This window comes from Cnephaeus nilssonii, assembly GCF_951640355.1.
Source record: "Cnephaeus nilssonii genome assembly, chromosome: 10".
NCBI classification, from domain to species: domain Eukaryota; kingdom Metazoa; phylum Chordata; class Mammalia; order Chiroptera; family Vespertilionidae; genus Cnephaeus; species Cnephaeus nilssonii.
Window position 1 is genome coordinate 59,970,818 of NC_137081.1, and position 19,914 is coordinate 59,990,731.

A 19,914-nucleotide genomic window follows, 5' to 3' on the forward strand; every position below is an offset into this window, starting at 1 on the left:
GCTGTTAGTAGGACATCCCCTGAGGGCTCCCGGACTGTGAGAGGGGGCAGACCGGGATGAGGGATCCCCCCTCCAGTGCACAAATTTTTGTGCACCGGGCCTCTAGTATACACATAAAGAAACAGAGGGTAGATGTCAAATTGGGGACAAAATTAATCTCTAGGCTTTTATCACAGAACAGAGTATCTTCTTTCAGACTGAGCACTGCTGTTGCATCTAATTAGTTTAACAACAGGAACTATCTTGCCATATGTCAACCATGCTTTTACTATTAACGTGCTATTTACAGAAAAGGAGCCTTAACTGTCAACTCAAATGGGCAGACTGAAGAGAGCAGGCAGCACTAACAGTCACACCCTGCCAATGATTTGCTGTTTCAGCCTCGCTGGATCACAAGAGGAATGCCTGGAAGATCACATCTGGAAATTTACCTCAAGGAGACGCTTCACACACAAAGTCGGAGACATGCCTGCTGATCTGGCCTCTGTGGAGTACACTAAATAACCCCCTCCTTTCCATGATTTCCTGTGGCAGATGAATAGGTTGGCAAAATCTAACCTGAACTTTAAAACAGAGATCCTTAAAAGCTTGATTTCATTTCATTCTATTTGTAAAATGTCATCATACAATCTCCATACCAGAGACTGAGGGTATTTACTGTACTTTACTCACAGAACCTTCCAAAGAGCTTAAAATTGAACTTGTCCATTTTTTTAAAGAACTTTTACATTGTTCTTATTTCATTTGATCCTCATCATGGCTTTGATATATACTTCCCATTTTATAAATTCTCAAGCTCAGAGAATTTAAATGACTTGTCCAAAGTGACACACTTTGTCTAAGCCAGCAATCTTCACAACCAGTTTGAAGCCAGTTTTATAACATACAATACCATGTTGTTCAATTAATACCTATTGTTTTGTTTCAGAATTAGCAAAACTTCTCAACAAAGTCAGTTCCTATAAAAATTTAACTCTGATTTTAATAAATAAGTGTTACCTTATTTGCTGGTATTTAGGATTACAGATGATATGCACAAGTGTCTGTGTAAGGCAAAAAATTGCACAGAATTGTGTTGCTTTATAACTATTGAAAAGGTGGCAAAGGTTAACTTGTCCACCTAATTGACTTGTCAGCTGACAAAACAGGTCCAGAGGGTTATAATGACTTTCACAAGTTTCATACCTTCTAATGGCAGAATTCAAATGGAACTCATTCTATCTACTTCTTTCTTTGACATTATATAAGTGCTACTATATAAGGCTAAATATTGAGCAATGTTTCAGTATAGTTGAAAATATTAAAATAATATACTTAAAGGGCAGAAATTGAGATTCAATTCCATCTAAAAGATAAAGCTTTACCCAAGAGAAATAAGGTAAATTGCCTTTCTAGCCTATTAATCAGTATTAGGCATGAATAGACTCTGTCCCCTCAAATAACTGGATTTTTGTTAACATAAGGGGGGTAAAATAAAAGAAACCAACTACTGAACTTTTCCTCTGGGACAGACCTTTTGCATATATTATAATATTCAACCCTCACCGAAATGCTTCTAGGTAGTTATTACTATGCCCTTTCACAGCTGAGAAAGTAGACACAGTTAGGATAAGACCTTGCTCAAGGTCACAACACTAGTAATTTGCAGAGCTGAGATCAGAACCGAGCTCTGTTTAATAATAGAACCTGTCTATTTTAACTCGCACCATCTTGCCTCAGAGATCAAATTACTTCATCCTCATCCTCACAAGGAACATATTCAGAGCAGTTGTGTATGCTGCCAAAACACTACATGTAACAGCTTTCTTTGCAACAAAAAGTAATGGTTGGGTAGAAAATATTGGGTGACGTTTCCAGGCAATCTTTTTGAGGGGAATAAATTAGCTGGGAGCATGCCCCTTTGTCATTGTATTTTTTCCTTCATTTTTGTTGCATAGAACCAAATATGATAGCTAGGCTCCAGTAGTCACTTAAGCCATTGGGAAAACCTTGAGGATGAAATCTTATGGCTAAGATGGTGGAAAACTACATGCGGTGACTAGATTCTCTAATAACCATGGTACTCCAATTCCACTGAGTTGCAATTCCTCACAAAACTGTAACAGCAACAACTCATATTTGTGTAAAAAGGTTATTAAAAGAAGCTCTGGTAAATGCATACTAGGTCATTTAAGGAGAAAAAAAGAACTCATCTTGCTTTGGAAAACCAACTATAGTTAAAATATATATGAAAAAAATTGCAGTTTTTCTTCCATTTAGACAGTAGAAAACCACAATAGAATATTGCTCTTATCCTAACCATGAGAAAAGGACAGATAATCTGCAAAATAACTTTTGTTGAGCCCATCAGAGAGCTGGTTGTAAGGCCAAGAGATTAATTAACTAAACTTCAAAGGGTAACGGCCACATTGAGGAGAGACAGGACATAAACCATTTATTTCACTTTTGCCAGAAACATGAGAAAAATTGGTGCACATTATAAAACTGGGTAAGAAGAAAGCAGGTAAAGTTTAAAACAAACAAACAAAACAAAATAAAATAAAACTTCAAGGCCAGAATGGGCTAACAGAACACTATAGACACCCTGTGATCCCCCAGACACAAAGAGATATGCACTCATTCATAAGCTCTTTTTTTCATCTACTGGCCACTCAGAAGAAAGACTGAAGTCAGGACAGAACACCAAAGAGAGCACTTCAGTGTGCAAAGGCACAACATTCTATCTGACTCCCAAGACTCTCTCTAACACAAAGAAAAATTTTGTCTTTTAGAACCAAAAAAACTCATACTCCCAGTGCCCTAGAAAAGATCCATAGTTTCTGTGAAAGAGGTAGAAGCCAAAGTTATCTGGCCCTGCTGGAGGGGCAGGTAACTCTCTTGAGCCCAGAATCTGACACTAATACATCTGCTATCACTAGGGGAAGAACAGGACACTCCCACCAAAGAACCCTGTGGAGTCAAGGAGGCATTTTGGCTGGGCGCCATGGGAATGAGAAGGAATGGTTAAAGAGCCACACACCTAAAGCCCAGGTGCACAGCACAGTCTCAGATGAAGACTGGAGCCAAGTCCTCCTACCCCAACAGGGACACTGCACCAAATAATAAGCAACAGCAACTCTGCCACTGGGGGAAATACAACAGTGTGACAGGAGGCTTCCTCTGTTGTGCAAGCATGTGGGAAATGCTAAACGGGGAGGATAGAGAATAAACACAGAAAATGCTCTGACATTCCAGGTCCCACACTAGACACAAGGAAGTAACATCTCTGCTGCTGGAATTTGAAATCTGAAAAAAAAAAAAATCAATCCATTTAAATAATCAGATTAACAAAGTAAAAAAGAAACACTATTGTATAATCTCAGCAGACAAAGAAGCTCCTGATAACATTCCAATCCAAATTATGATGAAAAGTCCCAGCAAAATCAGAAATAAAAATAAATTTCTAAATCTATTATACGTTATTGCCAAAAACAATTACAGTAAAATCATTCCTAATGGGAAAATGGTGAAAGTATTCCCTTTGATTTGAAAATAAGAATTTCCACTCTTCCCACTTTCATTCAACATTGTGCTGGAATTCTAGCCAATTGAATAAGACATGAAAAAGAAATAAAAGTATAAAGTTTGAAAAATACTAAATAAAATTATCTTTGATCATAGACAACATAGATTTTTATGTAAAACATCCAAAAGAATCTGCTAAGACAATATTGGAATTAATGATTTTACAATCTGCTTTATGCAAGGTCAATATAAAAAATTACCTTTAAACTGCATAAAACTTGTAGGGACAAATCAACCACAATGTACAAGACCTCTATGCAGAAAACCATAAAATATGGTTGAGAGAAAGTAAAAACACCTAAATATATGAAATATACATGATGTTGACCTATAAATTAAGACTCAATATAGTAATTATGCAACACTTTACTGAACAATAAACTGAATTCAATCTCAACTGAAATCACAACTTTTTTGTCAAACCTGATAAAGTAATTCTAAAATTCATATAAAATAAGGCAAAGTCAAAATGCCTTAAATAAAAACATGGTGGCAGAACTTGTTTTCATAGATATCATGAATAATAAAAAAGCAACCATAATTAAAATCTGTTACAAGTAGTCAGAATAGACTAATAGATGAATTAAAAGGAATAGTTGATCCCCAAAATGCAGACATATATTGACATTTGGTTTATTATAAAAATGGCATTTAAGAACAGTAGGTTACAGAAAGTTTTCAGTACAATTCTGTAACAACTGGATATCCATTAGCAAGGAAAATAGAACTTGACTTCTACCTCAAACTAGTCACATAAATCAATTGTAAGTGGAATTACCTAAATGTAAAGTGGCAGAAAAATAATTAAAATTAAAATTAGAAAGTCTTCCTCAGAAACTCCATTAAGAAACTGAAGAAGCAAGTCACAGGGGGTAAAAGGTATTTGTAACATTTAATTGAAAGGGGTTCTTAATCCAAATATAACTAACATCTGCATATTAACAATTTGAAAATCAACACAATAGAAAAATAGGCAAGGCAAACAGGAAACTTACAGACAATAATATCTATATGGCAATTAAACCACATTAATTCATGAGCAAAATGTAAACTATACTTTCATGAGAATGACTAAAATTAAAAAGACTGATTATTCCAAGTACTGGTAAGGATGAAACAATGGGAACTCTCATACACTACTAATTGGAGTTGATATAACTACTTTGGAAAACTGGCATTATCTACTAAAATGGAAGAGTTACATAGAATACAACTGAGCAATTTCATTGTTAAATATATATCTAACAGAAATGCATGTACATGAGCAGCAAGAAACATTTAAAAGAATGTTTATAGCAGCATTAGTTATAATTGCCCAAAATCAGAAACAGCCTAAGTGTCCTTCAACAATACAACGAATAAAACTCTGTAGTATCCTCAGTATACAATAAAAGGGTAATATGCAAATCGACCGAACGGCGTAATGACCGGTCGATATGATGCGCACTGACCACCAGGCAACAGACACTCAACGCAGGAGCCACCCCCAGCTCACAGGCCCTGATCACCTGATCTGGGCCTACTGGCCATCCTCTCAGTCCCTTCCCCCAGCCTGCAGGCTCCGATAGCCCAATGGCAAACAGGGAACCAGGGATGGGTGGCGGCGGGGATTGGGGCTGGCTGCCGGCAGCTGGGGAAGATGGCCATGATCACAGGCCAGGCCTAGAGACAGTACCCGTGCACGATTTTGTGCACTGGGCCTCTAGTTTTATATAATGGAATACTACATAGCAATTAAAATTAATAAACTGCACAAACACATTAATGAAACTTAGGATATATGTTCAAGGGAGAAAACCAGACACAAAGGAAAGCACATCCTATGATTATTATGTACATAAGTTCAAAAATAAAGCTAAAACACATTTTGTATTTAGGGATGCATGATAAAATGCTAAAACTAATAAAAAGCAAGGAAGTGCTTACTAGAAAAGTCACAGAAGTGTTATCTGTCAGGAAACTGATGGAAGAGGAGTAATGTTTGGGAGGCAGAAAAAGCAGGTTTTCTGGAATGCATCAAGTGTTCTATTCCTTGATTTCTTTGTTCGTAAAAATCATTGTTTTGTGCCTTGAATACATACAAATTCACAATAAAAAGGCTTAAGATGGCAAAAATTCTGTAATTAAATATTATGATAGATGAGATAAAGTACAATGAACATAACTAACACCTATTGAGAATTTACTGTGTTTCAGAAGCCACTTTAAGTGCTTTATCTCATTTAACCTTTACAATGTTCAGGAAACTTAGTACTACTATTATAATATTTCAAAGGTAAAAGACTGAGGCACAGAGAGCTTACATAATTCACACAAAGTCCCACAGCTAAAGAGGCCTCATTTGGGATCCGGACCATGCCTTAGTATAGTTCTGGAGCCCACACTCTTGAGCTGCACATTATGCTGCTTTCTCCAATGCAGAAAAAGACAAATACTCTTTGTGCTGGGTGCTGGTTTTTTCCCCTTGTCAACATTATTGTTTAGCATGATAGGTAAACTAAGTCTAAAATAATTGTTCTTTCATGGACCCAAGATAGTAAATCTTTAATTTAGCACTCTAAACTTCTTTCATTTTAAACTCTACTAAGGAAAGAAAACAAATCATATTAAGATGACATATTTACTAGTCTAATTTACAATTGAGCAATATCGTAAATTACTCTGCTCCTATTGCCAAGCATTGAAGTGAAGGTATACAAGCCATTCATCACTAACCATAAGGGATATTTCTTCCTAAAGGTCAAATTTTTCTCCCCACCCAAAGACTTAACTTAAAGAAGGGATACACTCTGGGTGGGGGGGACCTGTTTCTCTGACTATTGGTAAGATAATTTTCTGGTTCAATCAAGCTGGAAATGTGTTTTGTTTTGTTTTAGAAAAATGGTGTACTGTGATTATCTGCAGCTATATGGAGCTTGGCTGACTGGACTAAAGTACCGTATTTTCCAGCGTATAAGATGACTGGCCGTATAGAAGTTTTTCCTGGGTTAAAAAGTCATCTTATACGCCGGAAAATACGGTATCAACCCTACCATTTCTTAGTTATTTGACCTAGGACAATCTACTTAGCTAAAGGCTGCCTCAGTTTTCTCTTGTGCAAATGTAAGTAACATTAGCATCTACCTCTTAGAATTGTTTGAAAGTTAAATTAAATAATAAATATAATTTAAAATAGAACCTAGTACATAGTAAATGCCACTCAAGTGTTAATTATTATTAGTATTCCTAGACCCTATTTTTTTCTAAATCTCACCTGCACCTATTGCTTCCTCTCCATTCCCACTGCTATGACCTCATGTCTTACCTCATCCATTCATTCCTATATTGCTCATTTTTCTTAAAATTATTTTTCTTGTCTACAAGTCTTCCAGCTGGAATCCATCGTGAAGACAACTCCTGTCTAGTAGCCAAAGAAGAAACTTTTTGTTCACACAACTGGCCTTTGCAAAATACTCTTTGTTTTTTTTAATTGCCTGCCAATTAAATTTAAATTCAAATTTCATATTCTGATTATCAGTATTTTATACAACCTAGCTACAGTCTTATTTTCCACTGTTACCTGGTTTTAGTCCATCACAAGAAACTCATTTTGTTGCCAAGCTAAATAATTTACCCTTCATAGAATGTAAAGTATGGCTCTTTACCTCTGAACCTGGGGATACCATTTCCTTGACTTCTCTGTTCACATTTCCACCTGCATCAAGATCTAATGCAAATGCAACCTCCATGATGAAATCTTGAACCAATGGGGTTGAGAATTACATATCCTTTCTTAAATCTCCTCTAATGCTTTATTTTTCACCTATATTAAACCTTTTCAAATTATTTATAATAGCTTTATTAATTTGACTACTTTAGACTACTCACATAATACCATAATCTAATAACACATCATTCACCTTATTTATGCCTGGGCGAATTTTATTTCCTCAAATTGATGGTAGAATTTTCTTGAGAGTCAGTTTTGTCTTTCCCTTCCACTTGCTCTTGTACTTACTAGCAAGGTGCCTCTCTTATTATAGGAGCATACAATAAATATTTATTGAATTAAATGAAATAGAATTACTAAATGTAACCACCAGCTTTGTCTTTCAGGGACCAAATCTTGAAATGGAAAGTAAAAGCATTCTGGAAGTCTTTCAGTCTTAAAATAAAGAGCAGTTAGTGTGAGAATGCAAAAGACTTGGCCCCTTCGTTTTTAGAGCAAAAATATTTTACAGTAAGTGTAAAAATATCTCTCAGGTAAAATGTTGCTGATGATTTGTTTCAAGCAGTGGTGTGTAAAGAGACTGGGATCAGCAGATGACTGAACTGGAAGAAAGTGAAGATCACCACAGACTTGAAAAGGAAAAGCAGCAGTGTGGACAAGGTGTTGTCTAGGATGTCCCTGAAAGCTGATACACCTGAGGGTGGAAAACAGGGACAAGAAGGAATCCGTCCAGGTGAACTCTGCATTCCAAACTTCTCTGTATTGCATAAAGTGGCTGACGGACTGCAAGAAAAGGGTGTGGTCAGTCACTTCAAATTCTGAAAAGTAAGAGTAATAAAAGCATAAGATATGGTCCCAAACCTTGGGGAAGGAGCTTTTTTATTTTTAAAATTTTCTTTACTCAAACAGCATTTTTCAAGGCAGTTAGGTTTGGATTGCTGGGTGCTCCTATCAACATTTAATATAAGGCAATCATCATAGTGGAAATAAATCATAATCTATTTATTTATTAAATAATTCATATGTCTGATCTGAGGTTTAGGAGCAGTGTTTTATGCAAATAAAAGAAAGTCAGATCAGCCACAAAATTTCAATATTTAACAGCCAGGTTAAGAGGATAAGGAAAGAAGGGTAAGCCCTGGTTGGTGAGGCTCAGTTGGTTGACCATCATCCCATGCACCAAAATGTCTCAGGCTCTTTCCCAGGAGGCGCTTACAGGAGGCAGCCAATCAATGTTTCCCTCCCACATAGATGTTTACCTCTCCCTCTCCCTTCCTCTCTTTCTAAAAAGTCAATAAAAACACTTTTTTAATTTTTAAAAAAATAAAAGAAGCTTTAGAATTAGATAAATCTCAAGCTTCATTTCCATGAATGATAGATTTAAACTCTCTGGGCTACATTTTTCTCCTGTGAAAAATGGAGATAATAATACTAGTATACCTACTTCATGGTATTATTGCTTAAATGAAATGAGATTTTGAATGTAAAGTATGTGCTACACTTCTGCCAGAATTAAATGCTTAATATAAAATTATTTTTAAATGCTTAATAAAATTATTTTCTTCTCCACATTCCTCAATTTCCATAAATTGTTTCATAAAACACTGGGTGAAATCATTCCCCCAAATTATTTGACAATCATTTCATTATTTCTTTTACTTTGTATTTATGTTTGCCCTGTCGTCTTCTTCTTCAAAAAAAAAAAAACATTTTGGGTTCCCTAAGCACCTAACAACTGCCCCTGTTTCTTCCAAAAAGTATATAAACACTTTCAACCTAGGAATATAGTCAACACACAGTAAGATAAATATGTATGCTAATTTTATACACTGTTTACAGGGTGGGGCAAAGTAAGTTTACAGCTGTGAGTACTCAAAACACAGAGTTTATTCTTGTCTTATTATTTATTAATCACTGCATTATTTTCCATACAAACATCTGTAAATCTACTTTTGCCCCACACTATAAATACCTGATGTTTGTCAAAATGGTGTGTTTCATTACTAACTAGAGACCCATTGCAGGAATATTTCCTGCAAGACTTGTGGCTGGCTTCCCTCCCGCCCCCCACCTCTCCCGCTGCGGCGGGCGGGGCGGGGCGGGGCGGGGCGGGCCGAATGGGCGGGGCGCCTCCCGCCCGTCCCGCCCACCCAACCCAGCCCACCTTGCCCCGCACTCCTGACCCTCTGCGCCCGCTGATGCAGCTGCCTCTGTGGCTGTGCGCTGCCGCAGCCTCTGATCCCCCCTACCCGCTGCGCACACTGCCGCCGCCTCCTCAGCCCCGCCCGCCCACCCGCCCCACCACGCGCCACCCGCCTCACCACGCCCCGCCCGCAGCCACCACCGCCTCCAAGGCCACCACGGCCTTGCACACCGCCCGCCATGCCCCGCCTGCCACCTCCACTGTGCGCCCCGCCCACCGCCGCCGCCGCCGCCACCGCTGTGGCCACATTGCCGCCGCTCACACTGCCCGCCACTGCCTCAGAGGCCACCATGGCCTCGTGCTCCACAGCTGCGCCGCCGCCCACCCGCACAGCCGCCATGCTTTCTGTTTTCTTCACTCCTCCCTCCCTCAGCATATGCAAATTAACCGCCATCTTGTTCGCTCAGATTGGCTGTGGGCATAGCGAAGGTACGGTCAATTTGCATATTACTGTTTTATTAGATAGGATGGTTGAAAGAAGTAAAGATGTCTACTAAAAAGCACCTTGCTCTGTTTATAAAAAAGACTGAAATTTACTTTCTATTTGGGCATGTCAATCAGCAGTGGTCACTGAATATCTTTGATGTGTACTTTATATGACAGGATTCTGAAGCTATGATGCGTATTAACAAACATAGTTGAATTAATATATCTAAAAATATCACTTCCAACTTATTAACCACTAACATTTATTGAGCATTTACTCTATACCTGGAACTGTGCTATATTTTACATGCATTATCTCACTTGCCACAAATAAGGTAGTTCCCAATCTTATATCCATTTTTAAAAAAAAATTAAGTAATTTATTCAAAGTCACATAGCTTGCGGGTGAGGCCATGCGCCCCTGGGTCCGGGTGAAGCTGAATCCTGGGTCTGGGCGAGGCCGTGTGCCCCTGGATCCGGGTGAGGCTGGGTCCCGGGTCCGGGTGAGGCCGTGTGCCCCTGGATCCGGGTGAGGCCACGCGACCCTGGGTCTGGGAGAGGCCACGCGCCCCTGGGCCCAGGTGAGGCCATGTGCCCCTGGGTCTGGGTGAGGCGACGAGCCCCTGGGTCCGGGGGAAGCTAGATCCTGGGTCCGGGTGAGGCCGTGTGCCCCTGGATCCGGGTGAGGCTGGGTCCTGGGCCTGGGTGAGGCCACGCACCCGTGGGTCCGGGTAAGGCCACACACCCCTGGGTCCGGGTGAAGCTGGATCCCGGGTCCGGGTGAGGCCATACGCCCCTGGATCCAGGTGAGGCTGGGTTCCGGGTCCGGGTGAGGCCACACACACCTAGGTCCAGGTGAGGCCACGCGCCCCTGGGTCTGGGAGAGGCCACGCGCCCCTGGGTCCGGGTGAAGCTAGATCCCGGGACCGGGTGAGGCCATGTGCCCCTGGATCCGGGTGAGGCCACGCGCCCCTGGGTCTGGGAGAGGCCACGCACCCCTGGGTCCGGGTGAGGCCACGCGCCCCTGGGTCCGGGTGAGGCCACGCGCCCCTGGGTCCAGGTGAGGCCATGCGCCCCTGGGTCCGGGTGAGGCTGGGTCCCGGGCCCGGGTGAGGCCACGCGCCCCTGGGTCTGGGAGAGGCCATGCGCCCCTGGGTCCGGGTGAGGCCATGCGCCCCTGGGTCCGGGTGAAGCTGTATCCCGGGTCCAGGTGAGGCCATGTGCCCCTGGATCCAGGTGAGGCTGGAACCCGGGTCCGGGTGAGGCCGTGTGCCCCTGGATCTGGGTGAGGCTGGATCCCGGGTCCGGGGGAAGCCGCGCGCACCTGGGTCCAGGTGAGGCCACGCACCCCCTGGGTCCGGGTGAGGCCACGTGCCCCTGGGTCCGGATGAAGCCGTGCCCCTGGGTCCGGCCGAGACCCAACCAGAGGGAATCGAACCTGCATTACCACCATTTGTCCACCATCCAGAGCTGAGGGGTCAGTGCCAACATGTACAAATAAGGAACTGGTGGACATTGATATTGGGTCTCAAAAGAACTGTTGGTCCAGAAAGAAACTCACTACAGACTGATTCATTTGCCTGTCAGCATAACTATTATTGCTCATCTCACATTCAGTTCATATATGTATATCTCTAGTGACACATGATCTCGCTCATCTAGGGGAAATGATGAACAACATAGACTGATGAAAAAGAACAGAACCAGAAACAAGGAGGCATCGATCGGACTATCGGGCCTCAGAGGGAGGATAGGGGAGGGTGGGGGGAGGGGGGAGAGATCAACCAAAGGACTTGTGTGCATGCATATGAGCCTAACCAATGGTTAAGTTCAACAGGGGGTTGGGGCATCCATGGGGAGGGGTGTGGGATGGGAATAGGGGGATGAGGACAAATATGTGACACCTTAATCAATAAAGAAATTTAAAAATAAATAAATAAATAAAATAAAATATTCACAGATGAAAAAAACACACAAAAAAACAAAAACAAAAAACAAAGTCACATAGCTTGTAAGTAATAAATCCAGGATTTAAAGCCAGGTGGTCTGATTCCAGAAATCTTAATCCACTATACTATGCTGTCGTTTTTTAAAGTAGTTGTATTTGGAGACAATGAGTAAGCATCAATGCTGCCAGCATTGATTCTACCTTTTTTGAGAATTATATTTTAAAATTCTCCTCCAGATCATCCCACTTCATCAATCAAGAAATTTGAGCAAATGGAGGCCAAGAATGATTTTATGGTCCCTTCCAGCTCTAAAATAATAAAATGGTAGTATTTAATTGTGTACTTGTATTTACTGAATGAAAGAAGACTCTTGAAGAACTTTAATACTAATTCTAAACACTTTTTATCCTATATAATAAAAGCCTAATATGCTAAGTGTCCTGTCATCGGTTCAACCAATCAAAGTGTAATATGCTAATGATATGCTCAGGCTGCTCAACCACTCACTATTATGTGCACTGACCACCAGGGGGCAGTCAACCAGTCAACCAGTCGCTATGATGTGCACTGACCACCAAGGGAGCAGACAGTCGACTGGTCAACAGTCGCTATAATGTGCACTGACCAACAGGGGGCAGACGCTCCAACCGGTAGGTTAGCTTGCTGCTGGGGTCCGGCCAATCGGGACTGAGTGAGATGGGCCGGACATGCCCTGGAGCCCTCCTGTGGTTCCCCCCTCCAGCTGGCCAACTTCCCACGTCCCTCCCCTGCCCCAATTGGTGCACCAGTGAGGTCCCTCAGCCTGGCCTGCGCCCTCTCGCAATCCTGGCTGAGAGACCCCCCCACTCCCAAGTGCACAAATATTGTGCACCGGGCCTCTAGTAAAAGAATAATTTAGGTGAACTATATAATTTTTCTTTAAGGAAGTTACATGTCACTTATTTCCTACTAGTTCAAAGTGGTTCAAGTAAGGATTGGAAAGCATAATTTGAAATGAAAGCAATGACATGATAGACAAAAGAAAAAAAAAAAAACAACCCTGCAACATTTTCAGGATAATACTTCAGCAACACAAAAACCCAAAAACATAATCAGGACATGTTTGTACTCTTAAAAACATCCAGGCTCTTAAATAAAAGTTATTTAATTTTTTTCTGCTACTGCTGAAGGCATATCTTGAAAAGTCTTATGTCCAATGCCCAGATTTATCACTTTGAATAGATATGGAGCAAGGCATTAAAACTTCTTGAGTCTCAGTTTTCTTATTTAAAAAAATAGAAATAAAAATAATAAACTTAAAATATTTGAATAAGAATTAAAGGCACAACATGTAAATTGCCTGATATGGAGCAAATCGGAATACTAGCAAATCCTAATGCTCAGCAAATCTTAATACTTAATTCAATACTCCTTTTTAAAACTTCCTTATTAACACTGGCTAAAATAACACTAATTTTTTCTTCACTCTTCTCAATGTACAATTCAGAAGAAAGCAATCTTAAATTATATGTGAAAAACATTATTGTGTGCGTTATGTACATAGAATAGTAAAATTCAGCCATTAGAAATCTTAAAGTTATACAACTTAATTCCAACTAGCCAACAGCTCAAGTTTTTATCTTTTATATAGTTTTTATCGATATTCACAGATATCAAAAACTGTAAATAGAAATGTGTTCTTTTATGACAGTCTGCCAAATTCATTCAGCATGACTGCAATTGAGTGAAAAAATAGAAATACATATTACTTACTGTATATGGCGCTTGGCAATTTCAAAATGATTTGCAAACAGTCATCCTCAAAATACTCCTACAAAATGCATCTGTGAAAAGAAAAACAAAAGAGTAAGCAACTTGCCAAGGACACAGAAATACAAATCCAGACCAACACACACAAGACACTACATGCTTAACATACTGAAATAAAATTTTGTGAAATATAGATTATACCTCTTACAAAACATAATGGGCTGATGAATAGAAATATTCCCAACTGTTCTAAACATCAGTCAAGGAGGACACTCTTAGGTAAGAAGCAAGAGTCTGCACACAGACTTCAGAATCATATATAAGAAGCACAATGCCCGTAGAACAACATAAAGCAATTCAAAATCATGAGATGTCTGTAGGTAAATGTAATTGGAGATTTGAGGTGGTTATTAAAATAATTCAAGTTTTTAAAATGCATCTTTGTCTAATGTATTAAGATCTCTGATGGAGAGGTTGGCTTGATTTACCCAGGGAATTGCACCAATTCACTTTGTAATTGCATGTCAATTTTAATTTAAGACCACACACTGAGAAAAATGTAGGAATGCCACTTGCATGCCTCACAAAAATACACAAACATCCATTTTCTTTTCTTTTTTAAGACAGTCAATGTAATTATAAGGAGAAAGTTATTTAATAAAATGTTATTAATTATTTTTTTTTTTTAAGGAGGGATGTTGTGAAGAGCACATTAATTTCAAAGCTCACTATATTTCACCATAAATAGGATTTTATGTTTTGGGGTATACTGTTTTATAAAAGAATTGTTCAAAAGAAACAAAATAATATACAATCTAATAATATTTAAAATAATCCTTTAAGGTACGATGTGTTTTTTCGGATAGATCACACACACTATGGACAATACAAATAAAATTCTCCTAAGCAACAAACACCTTTAGAGTAACATTAGTTCTCAGCAACCAACAGAATTTCTGCCCAGAGTGATCTGCTTCTTTATAGTACTAAGAAGAAACACCAGTTTATTACTACAGATGGTGTGCTTTTGTGTTTGCCAAAACCAGGTGTAATCAGTTCACCAAACAGAATAGACATTGAGTTGGATGTCTAATAGACATTGAGTTGGATCTTCCTGGAGTATGTAAAAATCACAGGATGGCAAAGGCCTCTACCTGGCATAAGAATGAATGATTTTACTATTGGTTCACACAAAGCCTCTCAAACAAGAGAAAATTATAGACGTAATTAGCAAATTTGTATTTAAATGTCAAAGATAAATCAAGAGCCCAGCTAGTGTGGCTGAGTTAGTTGATCATCAGTCCATACACCAAGAGGTCCCTGGTTCAATTCCTGGACAGGGCACATGCCTGGGTTGTGGGCTCAATCCCAGTAGGGGGCATGCAGGAGACAGCCAATAGATGATTCTCATCGATGTTTCTATTTCTCTTTCCCTCTCCCTTCCTCTCTCTATCCTATCTAATAAAAGAATAATATGCAAATTGACTGTACCTCCGCTATACCCACAAGCCACGCCCACCAGCCAATCAGGAGCAAGTATGCAAATTAACCCAACCAAGATGGCTGCAGCCACGGAGCAAGCAGGAGGCTTGGGTTTCCCCGGCAATGAAGGAAGCCAAACTTTCTGCACACCCTGGCCAGCCCAGGCCTCCTCTCAAGGCTACAAAGTTTCAATTATAGAAGATAAATAAATCCCAACAAAAACACTGGCAGCCATGGAGCTGGAGAGAGCAGGAGGCTTGAGTTGTCCCCAGCAATGGAGGAAGCCAAGCTTTCCGCACACCCTGGCAGACCCAGGCCTCCACTCAAGGCTACAAAGTTTCAATTATAGAAGATAAATAAATCCCAGATACCAGGGCCTCCGCTTGGATCACTGGGGGGCGTGGTCAGCCTGCAAACCACCACAGGCCCCTCATCCAGGCCACCCCACGCCCCAAGGGAACCCCCACCCTGATCCGGGAAACCCTTCAGGGCAAACCAGCTGACCCTCACCCGTGCACCAGGCCTCTATCCTATCTAATCCTCCTATCTAATAAAAGAATAATAATTCAAATTGACCATCACTTCAACATACAAGATGGCTGCCCCCATGTGGTCAAAGATGACTGACCCCATGTGGACACAAGATGGCCACCAAAAGATGGCCAGCAGGGGAGGGCAGTTGGGAGGGACCTGGTCTGCAATGGAAGGCAGTTGTGGGCAATCAGGCCAGCAGGGGAGGGCAGTTGGGAGGGACCAGGCCTGCAAGGGAGGGCAGTTGGGGGTGATCAAGCCTGCAGGGTAGGGCAGTTAGGGGTGACCAGGCCAGCAGAGGGAAGTTGAAGGTGACTGGGCCTGCAGGGAAGGGCAGTTGGGGGGGGGCCAGGCCTGTAGGGAAGAGCAGTTGGGGGTGACCAGGCCTGCAGGGGAGGGCAGTTAGAGGCAAACAAGCTGGCAGGGGAGCAGTTAGGCATCAATCAGGCTGGCAAGGGAGTGGTTAGGGGGTGATCAGGCTGGCAGGCAGAAGCGATTAGGGGCAATCAGGAAGGCAGGCAGGCGAGCAGTTGGGAGCCAGCAGTCCTGGATTGTGAGAGGGATGTCCAACTGCCCATTTAGGCCCGACTAAACGGGCAGTCGGACATCCCTAGAGGGGTCCCAGATTGAAGAGGGTGCAGGCTGGGCTGAGGGACACACACCCCCGTGCACAAATTTTGTGCACCTGGCCTCTAGTAAAATCAATATAAACATATTTTCAAAAGAAGTAAATCAAGAAATTCATAAGAAACTATGCCTTTTTAAATTTTCATTTTTTGAAGTTTAAAATTAAAGCTTAATAAAAAAGCAAATTCATCTCCTATCTAATAAAGAGGGAATATGCTAATTGACTGTCACACCCTCACAAAGATGGCAGCACCCACAGCCAATAAGGAGGGAATATGCTAATTGACTGCCACACCCTCAAAGATGTCGGCGCCCACAGTCACAAGATGGCAGTGCCCAGTCCCCTCAGCCCCGCTGGGGTGCCTTGCCTCGGGAATCCCCCAGTCCCCTCAGCCCCCCAGCCGCCCAAAGCCAGCCCGAGGCACAGGCAAGCCTCAGATGGTGGCTTCCCAGCCACCCAGGGCCACCCGAGGCTCAGGTAACAAGGGCCGGCCGAGGCTTGCGCTGCTGGCAGTGGCAGCAGCAGAGGTGTGATGGGGGCATTGCCTTCCCCTGATGGCCGGATCGCCTCCCACCCCTGAGGGCTCCTGGACTGTGAGAGTGGGCAGGCCGGGCTGAGGGACCCCCCCTCCAGTGCATGAATTTTCATGCACCGGGCCTCTAGTTCATATATAATTTCAATAGACTTATAAAGCAACTATTAGCAGATCTGTATGTTTCTTTACACTTTATTTTCATTTTTGTAGGCAAGAGAATTAAAGTTAACACTAATTAGGTGACTCTCCAATTTGACACAACTGTTAAGAGGTGATCCTAGGCTCAGAATCAGTTTTTCTGACCCAATTACTTCTCACTACAACACCTGTTAGTCCCTCCATTGCATCCAGAGTAGAAGTTGCAAAGTGGAGTGTAACAACCAAATCTGGCTTATTGACATGGTTTGTTTATTCCACATCATGGATTCAAAAGTATTTTTAAAATATTCAGAAGTGTAATATTTTTCATAAGAATCCTCATTTTTAGCTTTTGGAAAAAGCAAAGATTTTGTTAGGCTGAGCCTCCAGAGAACATAGAAATGGTTGTCTCTCTTGGATGAGACATACTTTCTGCCCTCAGCTGTTTCCTACTTTTGCAAGCTGTCTTCCACTCTTCCATTTTCAAACATCAGTGTTTTGTTCCTGATCCCTACATACCAACTACAATCGGACCTCTTTACTATGAAACTGGAGGAAGGACTATCCTCAATTAGGCTCAAAAAGCTCATTTCATTAGTTAAAGCAACTGCTTAAAACTACATTTCACTGGTTTTTATACTCAGGTGTTATTGATTAGTTAGTTACCTTATTTTAATCTATATACATTTTTTAAATTTCATGGGTTTGAATGTCCATTTGTCTAAATATACATTTGATCATTTTTAAAGCTAATGGAGAAATTTACAAACACAATTGATTGGTACAAATCAAGGAAATTATCTCCAGTAATGATTTTACCATGCACACATCTTTCAGAGACTTCCTGGATTGACAAATATGCCATTTGATAAAAAATAATAGAGAGAAAAAAACCTTCAATTTAACTAAATAAACTGGATTAACACTGACCACAAAAGGTAAGGCTATTCAATCCACATTTTCTGATTACATCATGGCATGTTTTAAATAACTTGAATTAACAATATGTTTTGTAGAATGCTTTAAAAATATGCAGCTAGAGTTCTGGGTAGCATTAATAGCAGCTACCTAAGTCTGAAACATTTCACAAATTGAGCAAAATATATACAGTCAAAAAATCAAAATAAACAAACAAAAACCCCCACACAAATCCTAGATCTTTAACATAACTGGAAGTTGGAGAATAATAAAAATGTTAAATTACTTGTAAACAGAAAATTAAACAGCAATTTCTAACAGAGATATCTTTCAAAATCCACTTTATGTATTGCAGAGATCTAAGGGGTCCAGAAAAATCTATGTGGAGGAGAAAAGAGGAAAACAAATGTTCTAATACCGACACAAAACTTACTCTCAGAAAGTCCCCTGAAATTATTAAAATCCTGAAAAACTATCCTGGCATAACAGACATGGGAAGGAGACATAAAGATATGGAATTCTAGGTGGCAACATTTTCTCTGGCATTTAAAAATGATGGGGATAGAAAACACCTGTGAATCAGCACTTGTGGGTGAAAGCATGATCAACAAGGTATTTCCATAGTCTTAAAGTGTCTTTCCACAAATCACTTACTAATTACAAAAAGAAAAGTAGAAACATTCAATGGAGAAACTTGGCAGAGACCACCTTCACTAAATGACCAAAGACAAGATCATCAACAATAGGACAAATATACATGATGTGCCTTCAAGTATGCTATTCCTGAGAAGGACACATCATCACTTCCATGGTCTATCTGCCAAAAATGCATAACCTGAATTAATCATCAGGAAATACCAGGCAAACCCAAGTTGAGGAATGTCTGAATATTATCTGGCCTGAACCTAATGAGGAAAGTCTGAAAATACGTGGCATGACCTCTTCAAATTCAAAGTCATTAAAAACTGAGGAACTGCTCCAGGTTAAAGGAAGTTTAAAAGACAGGACAACCAAATGCATGTGTGATCCTAGATGCACTTTGAGTTACATAACAATATTCTTGTTAATTAATAACAAATGTCTTATTTTCAGTAATTATACTGTGGTTATACAGGATAATATCCTTATTCTTAGAAAATGCACACAAGAGCACTTCAACTCAAGAAGCATGATCTCTGAACCTTATTCCCTGTTTCAGGTACTCACAACTACAATAACTGCAAACTTTCTGTATGTTTGAAACCATATCCAAATTTAAAATTAAAGAATAAAGGTAGAAATAAATAAATGCTTTACTTTCATTGAGATATCTTGGGATCACAGGAAAATTGTCAAACATAAATCAGTGAAGGGTTTTTAAACCAAGAAAAAAAATTTAGAATAAATCATAATCATTGCCCAATGTTGTTGGACAACTAGGATAACAAACAAGAAATTCAGAAATATATTTGTTTCTGTATTTTATATATTATATACTTTTATATTTTAAGTCATTCACACCGGATAACTTTTGTTGTGTTGGCTGTTGTCATTATTTATTTGACAACCTAAGGGAAAAGAGGTCAGCGCCCCCGGCTAAATAGTCAGGTATTGCACATTTTAAAAATTCTTGTGGCACATCAGTTGAAAGCCACTGCCTTAAGATAAAATACCCAGAAGGGGAATTACTAGATTAAATAGCTTGAGGCTATTAAGACATTGTAAATTATATCTTATTAGTACAGATGCACACAACTTCATATTTTAACAATCCCACAATCAGGTTCTATTTTACAGTCACTGTAGCCAATAGCAGTTGTGACATAAAAAATATTTGGTGCCTATCTATGCCCTAATTTGGGCCTGGCTCTTCATATTATCATGTCTTAAATTGAGTGTTATGCATTCTTGTATTACATATGTTTAGTTTAATTACCATTTTCAATATCTTCAGAGAGATTATCCAACAATTTAACATTGGAATAAAAAATTGTTTATATGGAAATAGAACAGCTTTACTAAAGTAATTATTTATTTTTGGAGGAATTAACACAATTCCTTTTTTTTTTTTTTTTTTTTTTTACAAAGCAATAGCCAAGTACT

The 19,914-nt window shown here is 40.2% G+C and overlaps 1 protein-coding gene across 4 annotated transcripts in view; it reads right to left on the minus strand.

The window, feature by feature from the left end:
* The window catches only part of GALNT13 (polypeptide N-acetylgalactosaminyltransferase 13), a 504,499-nt gene that overhangs the window by 455,482 nt on the left and 29,103 nt on the right, over nt 1-19,914 (minus strand). For all 4 annotated transcript variants that reach the window (XM_079782941.1, XM_079782940.1, XM_079782939.1 and 1 more), the window contains exon 2: nt 13,604-13,674. The gene's annotated coding sequence lies outside the window, so the exon portion shown is untranslated. The remainder of the gene's footprint in view (nt 1-13,603; nt 13,675-19,914) is intronic.